Below are 8,281 nucleotides of genomic sequence, written 5' to 3' on the forward strand. Positions count from 1 at the left end.
AAAACAGCAATGAGATATAACTGCACTCCTATTAGAATGGCCGAAATCTAGAACACTGACATCACCAAATTCTGGTGAGGCTGTGGAGCAATAGGAATTCTCATACACTGCTGGTGGGAATGCAAAATGTTGCAGACACTTTGGAAGACAATTTGACATTTCTTATAAAACCAAACATACTCTTAACCATATGATGAAGCAATTGTGCTACTTGGTATTTACCCAAAGGAGTTGAAGACTTATGTCTACACAAAAACCTGCACATGGATGTTTATAGCTGCTTTACTCATAAGTGCCAAACCTTGGAAGCAACCAAGATGCCCTGAAGTAGGTAAATGGATAAATAAGCTGTGGTACATGCAGACAATGGAATATTATTCAGTGATAAAAAGAAATGAGCTATCAAATCCATGAAAACACATAGAGGAAACTTCAATGCATATTACTAAGTTAAATAAGTCAATCCGAAAATGTTATATACTGTATGATTCCAACTATATGACATGGAAAAGGCAAAACTATGGAGATAGTAAAAAGAAAAAATCAGTGGTTGCATGAGGTTGATGGTAGAGGGATGAATAGGCAGAGCACAGAGGATTTTCAGAGCAGTGAAAACACTCTATGTGATATCATAATGATAGCTATGTCATTATACCTTTGTTCAAACCCATAGAAAGTACAGCACCAATACCAAAATGTACTGTAAACTACGGACTTTGGGTGATTATGATGTGTCAGTGTAGGTTCATCCTTGGTGAAAGTGTACCATTGTGTTGAGTGACATTGACAATGGGAGAGGCTATGCAGTATATGGAGTACATGGGAAAGCTCTACACTTCCTTTTTAATTTTTTTGTAAACCTAAAACTGTTCTAAAAATATAAAGTTTATCATTTTCACTTTTTATAAACTGTGTGAATCATTCGTTACTCTACTCTTTTTTTATCCTATATCTAAGTTTTTATATGTTTAGTAGCATTTTTGTCAATCTCCAGTTCCATGATACTTTTATCTCAGAGAAAGAACTAAAACATGTAACATAGCACTTATTCACCACATAGTATATACCAGTTTTTTTATTTGTTTACCAATTATACATACACATAAAGGGAAGAAAACATTGAGATTTAGATTTAGAAAGTGTTAAAGTAAGTATTCAAATAGTTCTGTACATTGTAAATCCAAAGTTCCTTCCCATTTGGCCATACTCGTGCCCTTTCAACTGTTTGTAATGCAGTTGGCTTTAATGAGAATGGTGCTGTGTTTAAAGAATAATTAATACTTTTTTTGCAATTGCAATTTTGCTTGCAATTTTTTGCTAAATTTCACTGTAGAGCTCACCAAAGACACTTCTCTATCTTGAGAGAAACTTCTGTAATGACTACCTAGTGCTTTCTAGACCACAATGGAGTGACAAAAGTAGTTTGTCTACATCTAGGCAGAGCAGTTTGTCAATGATAAAGAGAAGCCTTGACTGCCACTTTCTCTTCTCTCACCCCCACTCCATTCTTCTCCATGATAGACAAAGACTTGAAAGTTCACCTTCTACCCCCAGGAAGGGTTAGTCTTGATTCCGGCCTTTCCCTAACTGTATTCCTCAGATTTATTCTTAAGCATAAAGAAGCTTTGAAAAATAAAAATGCTACAGGATGAATCATATTTGGAAAACATTGCCCTAGTGAAGATAAACAAATTTCTTTACAGCAGGACTGGTCGATGCCTACATATGCTGATATGCATTATGATTATCCAAAAGGAGGAAATAGTAGTTTTTCTCAGGTTATTTGATTATGGAAATTTGACTTATCTGAATACCTGATTTGGTAAATCCAGTTTGAGAAACACAGCCATAGCTAGTTATCAACTATTTATACTTTAGCATAAAGGAAGGATGGGAGAATAGGATTTGATAAGAGTAAATTTAACTTAATGTCAATGAGATTCCAAATATAAATGCTAGTTTTGGCTGCAAATTTACTTAGAGCTCATTCTGCAGCAGGTCACTAGCACAGATGTGGCTGATGGTCAAAGTAGTAGAAGGAAAGAGAGATTCTCTAGTTTTGCGTGTGTGCTGACAGTATAAGTGCAGTTGTTAATTTTCACCACAAGATTGTAAGAACAGCTACATAAATACTTTAGCCAACATAACCTGCAATGCAAGAGCAGAGTAATAGGTGTCTTTAGTGCAACAGACAGCAAACAATCAGGTAATAGAATAATCTTACCTAAATGTGTTAATAAGCAACTGAAAAAAAAAACAAAAACAAAAACAGATTCAGTTGAGTAATTTCTTATTGAACCAGTTTGTTTTTAATGTCAAAGTCACTTACAAAATCACTCCCTCTTAGTAAGCTAGGAAATTAGGAAGTTAGTAAGCAGCTTGAGGAGAATTATCCCATTAGCACATATATACTTAGTTTCTGTGTCAGTAAAGAGATGTAATAATGCTGGAGTTTATTTCCACGTGCATATGCTCTCTGTCCCCAGTTAAGTTGTGAACTTAAGGTGATGCCTACTTGTCTATTATTTTTGAACTTTTTCATTGCTACATTGCTTTTTACAGTTTGAGCATTCAATGCATTTGGTCAACTTGATGTTCAGGCAAATAAGACAATCAGTCTTTTAAAGCCGTATTTAATCAGCAGGATCTTTCTAGATTGAAGGAGTTCAGGTGTCTTCTTAAGTACCTATTTTGATATCTGGATTAACTTAAATTGTAGAGTGAATCAAGAGATTACTTCACGAGACTCACTCATTGCCCTTCCCACTGACATCACATTTTCTAAATAAACGCTCCAATATGAAAAATCTAGGAGTGATAAAGTGTCTGCTCACACACAGAACCAGAGATCTTACCACTGACAGAGTGAGCTGTTGAAACCTTTCTTTACACTGCTAATTTTCTGTTCAAAAGTCATATAATACTTAGATGTGATTTTCTTTGTAACACCATAGTAGATTTCAGAATTATCTCAAAATAAGGAAAACCCAATAAAATGTCTGTTTCTCTTTGACCTGATTCTTCAGTCACATAGCTACAGGAACAGGTAATTATCACTCAGTTACAGAAGAAAAATTCTAATTTTGTTTTTTACCCTGCAAAAGGTGTACATTAATTTTATTGAATGAAGATCTAAGACACTTTTCTGAGTCTGTAAAGTCTAAAAATACCTAGTCAAACGCCGGGCCCTCGGAGCCTTTGTGGGTGAGTTGCACTCTCTTTACCTCAGTCAGGCAGTTGTTGCTTTTCCTTCTCTTCTTTATTAACAGTACTAATGGACTTTGAAAGATCTGCATTGCATCGGCAGTATTATTCTGCCTCATTTTCTTAATGCTATCCTATGGGTTTTGCCAACTTCCTTTTTTATCTACTCCTTCAGCCTAAATTAAATTCAAACAAGCATACATCATTCTCTATGAATATTATAAAACCTAGAAACTAAACTCTTCTGTGAACATAGTAAATAATACTTTTGAAGGTAATATTTAAGTGCATTTTAAAGCAAAGACATTGCACTTTGTAATGGAACTAGATAATTAAACAAAATAAATTGCTAAAGATAACATTAAGAAGTTAGCCTCAGGAAAACTTGGAAAAGCAAGACAACTGAACTAAGGTTTTCTTTTCCTCCTCATTATTTCAGGTGAAGTGCTTAGGTATGCCATTCCTCATCTCATAAAGACTGTTTTGTCAGGTTTCTGACTAGTTGTCCCTGCTTGTTAGGTTGCTTAGCAAGCAAGATCCTCAGGCATAGAAAACAGAGAGGGCTGTAGAACAGATATCATGACCTATTTCTACCCAATATCCTTCTCATCTCACCTACTATTCAAGTATCCTGAGAATTCTGAGAAAAAGTGAAAAGCGGGCCTCAAGGCTGCTGTTACTTCTCTGAACTACAGATTTTCCTCTCAGGAAACCTAACTGCATAACTAAAGTCCACTTGGTAGGTACATGGATCTAGAGCTAGTTCCCAAACAAGAGGCTGTTTTCCTTCATGTGGCTCCCTTAGGGCATGGACACACTTGAGTTTGTTTTTCCTTTGTCCCAGATGGGAAAGAGGGCCTGAGTAACCAAGGCAACCGACTTTGACTCAAGGCATGAAAAATAAAAAAGAAGTTGGTTGTTCCCACTGGACCACCTTTTTAGATAGCTGGCAAATAACCTTGGCTTTTGGCATTTCCCTCACCTTCTGTGAGGCCAGGACTTAATCAAAGGCACCTTCACATTCTAACCTGACTTTCTCTGCTTCTTCTCTCTACCCCTCACTTGTAAACAAACAAAAGACTGCAGCCCATATTGGCCCTTCTTTACACTATATCTCAAAAATTTATTAAAAATAAGCCATAAAAATAACTTACACCTTTGCCACCTATTCTTCCAAAACCTAGTGTTTTGGCTCCCCTTTTCTAACTGCATAAGAAAGACGGGCTAGGTGTGTTAAGGAAAGGAATACCTAGGGCTACCTCATAACTACCAGAATCCAGGCAACTGGAAATAAGGAATATAGATATTTCAGGATCAACATAATATTCTTTGCTATAATTCACTGTCTTTCATCTAATTATTTACCCTTTACTTTTAAGATAAGGTAGCCAGTTTTGTGCTTTCATGTTCGGTACCTACAGAGAGAGATTACAGTTTCAGTAAAAAGAGGTAAGAATTCTGAGCTATGACTAAATTATCTATCAAACTGATGGACCAGTTTGCTCTTCACAGAACCACAAGCTAGGATAGATATGAAGCCATATACAAAGATAAAACTAGGAGGCAGAAAATTTGGTGGCTTCTGAACATTATCTCTTTGATCCATCTTGGTCTCTTTTTGCTCCTGGCAGCCCTTGCAACTATCTCTACTCTGGGGTCAGGGTGAGGCAGCCCCTCCCAGAGTTCCCGATGGCATTGTTCTCTTCACTGTTATATTTCAAACCTTATATCAGATCTAATTTTCTTCGTATTTTGGAGACCTCCTTGGATAAAGAGGCACTTGAAACCATTTCTCAGAGAGTCCTTCAGTGTATAGCTTATATTTTCTCCAACTCTTTTTTTCCCCCCAAACTTCCAATCTGGGGGAACCTTTTTCTATTATGAGGAAGAGGAAGAAAATGATGAATACCATTCTAAATATGTTTTTTTTTTGTCCTATATCTAGGTTAATACTGTTAAGCTTTGCAGTAAGAGAATGAAGATTTTGATGGTTGAGATTCCTGTTTCTGCCAAGATAGTTACTTCTCCCTTAAAGGAAAAGTTTCAGTGTAAGCAGGGAATATGGTGAGATGGTGATAACTTAATAAACTACTGATATATTACAATTGCTTTTGTTGGTTGGTACTGGTTGATTATGTGATAAAAGTGTTAAGGCAGTAAAGAGCAGTAAAGGGCAGTGGTTAGAAGCACAGAGAAGACTCTTGACTATCAGAAAGTTCATTATCTTAATATTCAGGATTGGGGTGAGCACTGACATATATAAATTACTCAGCACAGCACGTGACACATAGAGGGAGCGTCTACTAACAATTATTAATAGTGACACAGAAATGATCAGTTTCAAAATAAAGCATGACTTCTGTTGCTGTTTGTACTTCAGTAAAAGTGTACCTTGTCTATCAGAATAATGCAAACAATTAACACATGCTGTATTAATGTCTCTTCTAAAACTTTCTCTGTGAGAGGGATTGACTCAGCTAATTGAATACTGATAATCTCATCACAGGAGATCCTCATTTAATACTTCTGTGGAGAAATGTTTCTATGAACCATTCATGGGGAAAAATAATATGTATTTGTTTTTTGAGCATGGGAGAGAGAGTGCATACAGATTTCTCTCCATATTTTCAATGTTCTCTGACCTCCCTCTGTGCTCCTGCTGAGTAAAATCTTATGCATTTTTCTAGCCAAGAGAGGACTGAGTGAGGGCAAATCTTACTAGATCCTTTCCTTAAATCTCAAGATTCTAGATTTGGAGAGGAGCAGGATGTGGGAATAAGGAAGAAGACAGAGAGAGAATGAGTCATCTAGCTAATGTGTTCCAGATGGTGCAAAGGAATTAGTGGATTGTATTCAGTTCACATCATCTTGGAGAGGTAGAGGAAAAAAAGTCTACCTATTCTTATCACAAGGACTTAAGATATTGTCTATTCTGACTCCCCATTTATTACCTGCGGGATCGTAGGAACGTTTCATATTCACTCATGCTTTGGTTTCCTTATATTTAAAAGAATAGCATCCCATCTTAGGGTTTGTTGTGAGACTTATAAGAGTTACTAAATGACAAGTATTTGGAACAGTGCTTGACACACAGTAAACCCTCAATACATGTAAGCTAGCATTATTCTTATCATTGGACATGCATGTGATATCAATTTTCAATAACTGCCAATGCAATCCTACCATGAAAAAATTTAGATTTATATATTTTATATCACATATTACCTTAGATATTAGGTTTCCTTAGATTTTTTGCATCCAAATTATTAATATTTTTAATTATTATTTTTAATGCAGGAGGGGAGCTTTGATAGATATCTATTACCTTCTAAAATACATACAAAACCCCAAAACAGCCATTAGAGGTTTTATGAATAAAATTATTGAAGGTATCTTTGTAAGGTTCTATTAATATTTTAATATATTAATATATTTAAAAATTGTCCCTCAGTAATATAACAACTCACCTACCTGGCATTCAGTAATTTTCCAAACATATATTATAGATATACAGACAAAGTACATGGAGTATGAACAAGAAAACTTTTGAAGAGTCATAACTCATGTCACACAATATATGAAAAAAGGCTCAAGCACTAAATATACTCAGGTTCTTATTCGCAGCTATGGAATCTTGTTTTCCATGAACTCCTAACAGCTTTTTCTGGGTTGCCAGTAGAATAGAAGCAAAGTAAAATTAAATTAAATTTTTAAACTGTAAAATAACATAAAACTTGATTGAATTAAATTAAATTGAAATACAGACTAACAGTTTCAGGGAGAGCAGTAAAATATGCCAGCCAGGCATCAGAGGAAAATACAAAAAATATCCACAAAATCAAAACATAAGAACTACAAATACAGCACAGTGTAAGGTCATTTAACATAATGGCAAACAGCCTTACATAACTCAATATGCCCTGGGGGCATTACTGTATTAGATCACAAGACAATAATTTAAATTCTGACTGAATCATCAATGACAGTTTAAATGGTTTTCAATGTGCTCTCTTTATACATACAGGAAGGTATAATAAATTTCAAAAGTATATGACAAAAATGCCTATGATTTTTAAGTGCCTTTGTTTTAAGAGTTAGAAAAAAATCATAAAACAAATTATTCAAAATGACTCATTCACAGAAGGTTTGCATTTTGTTTCAGAGACTGCCACAAGCTAGTGAAGTTCTGTGCCTTCACAGGTTCTCATAGACAAACTGACTTGGGGAAGCAAAGAAGAGAAGGGAAGACTGAACAAGGCAATTCTTACAGTGAACCAGGAGCCTCAGCAACATGTCCTCTGTCCTACCCTAGAATTGTGTAATAAGTTAATCTTTGAAAATTAAACACATTGTATTCTCCATGTTCTATTTTTTACAACATTTTATAATTAATGGTACAGTTGGTATAATATAATACATTTCTTTCTGCCACTTATTTTAAATAAATGTACTAACATTGTATTTTTTTAATTTGTATTTTTTTTCTTTTGCTTGTTCACTGTGGAATATCCCAATTTTATTAAGGGAAGACTGTTCTCTTAAGAGCTGTCATCCCACAGTAGCCATAGCAGCTTAGTCAAGAAGAGACCAGAACTATTGGTTCTATATTCTGCTCCATTAAGCAAGGCAAGACTGTAACATCATAATGAGACACTCAGCTGTATAATTTATTCAGTGAAAAGAATATTATGGTTATATTTATCCATTTCAACCACATTACAATATAATTATCATCCCCTTCCAATGTTTACTTTACAAAACTGTCTTTCGTAAAATATATGTTAGTAATATTTCTCATTCATGCCTCCCTCGATATAGTAGTAGGTTGTTTAAAAACTTAAGCAGAAATATAAAATGTTCCTCATTTTATAAATTTATTTTGTATTTAATTGAAACCAGATGCTGAAGACAATATCTCAGTAATGCAAAATGACACGAAACAGTTTATTATTTGTAAATATATGTATAACATGTTTAAGAAACTACAAAAACAGAACAAAACTTACCTACAGATATTTATTTGATTGCTAAGATAGTGAGTAGAACTTTGATTTCTTTTTTCCCCTTTAAATGCTAT

General features: G+C 34.8%; 1 long non-coding RNA gene across 1 annotated transcript; it reads left to right on the top strand.

Moving 5' to 3' along the window:
* The first annotated feature begins 266 nt into the window (after nt 1–266).
* On the top strand, nt 267–7,502 carry LOC125960628 (uncharacterized). Its single transcript, XR_007470483.1, has 3 exons — nt 267–327; nt 5,150–5,252; nt 7,367–7,502. It is a non-coding gene; the product is annotated as an uncharacterized LOC125960628 (long non-coding RNA).
* The last annotated feature ends 779 nt before the right edge of the window (nt 7,503–8,281 follow it).

This window comes from Orcinus orca, chromosome 12 (assembly GCF_937001465.1).
Source record: "Orcinus orca chromosome 12, mOrcOrc1.1, whole genome shotgun sequence".
In the NCBI taxonomy this organism is placed as follows: domain Eukaryota; kingdom Metazoa; phylum Chordata; class Mammalia; order Artiodactyla; family Delphinidae; genus Orcinus; species Orcinus orca.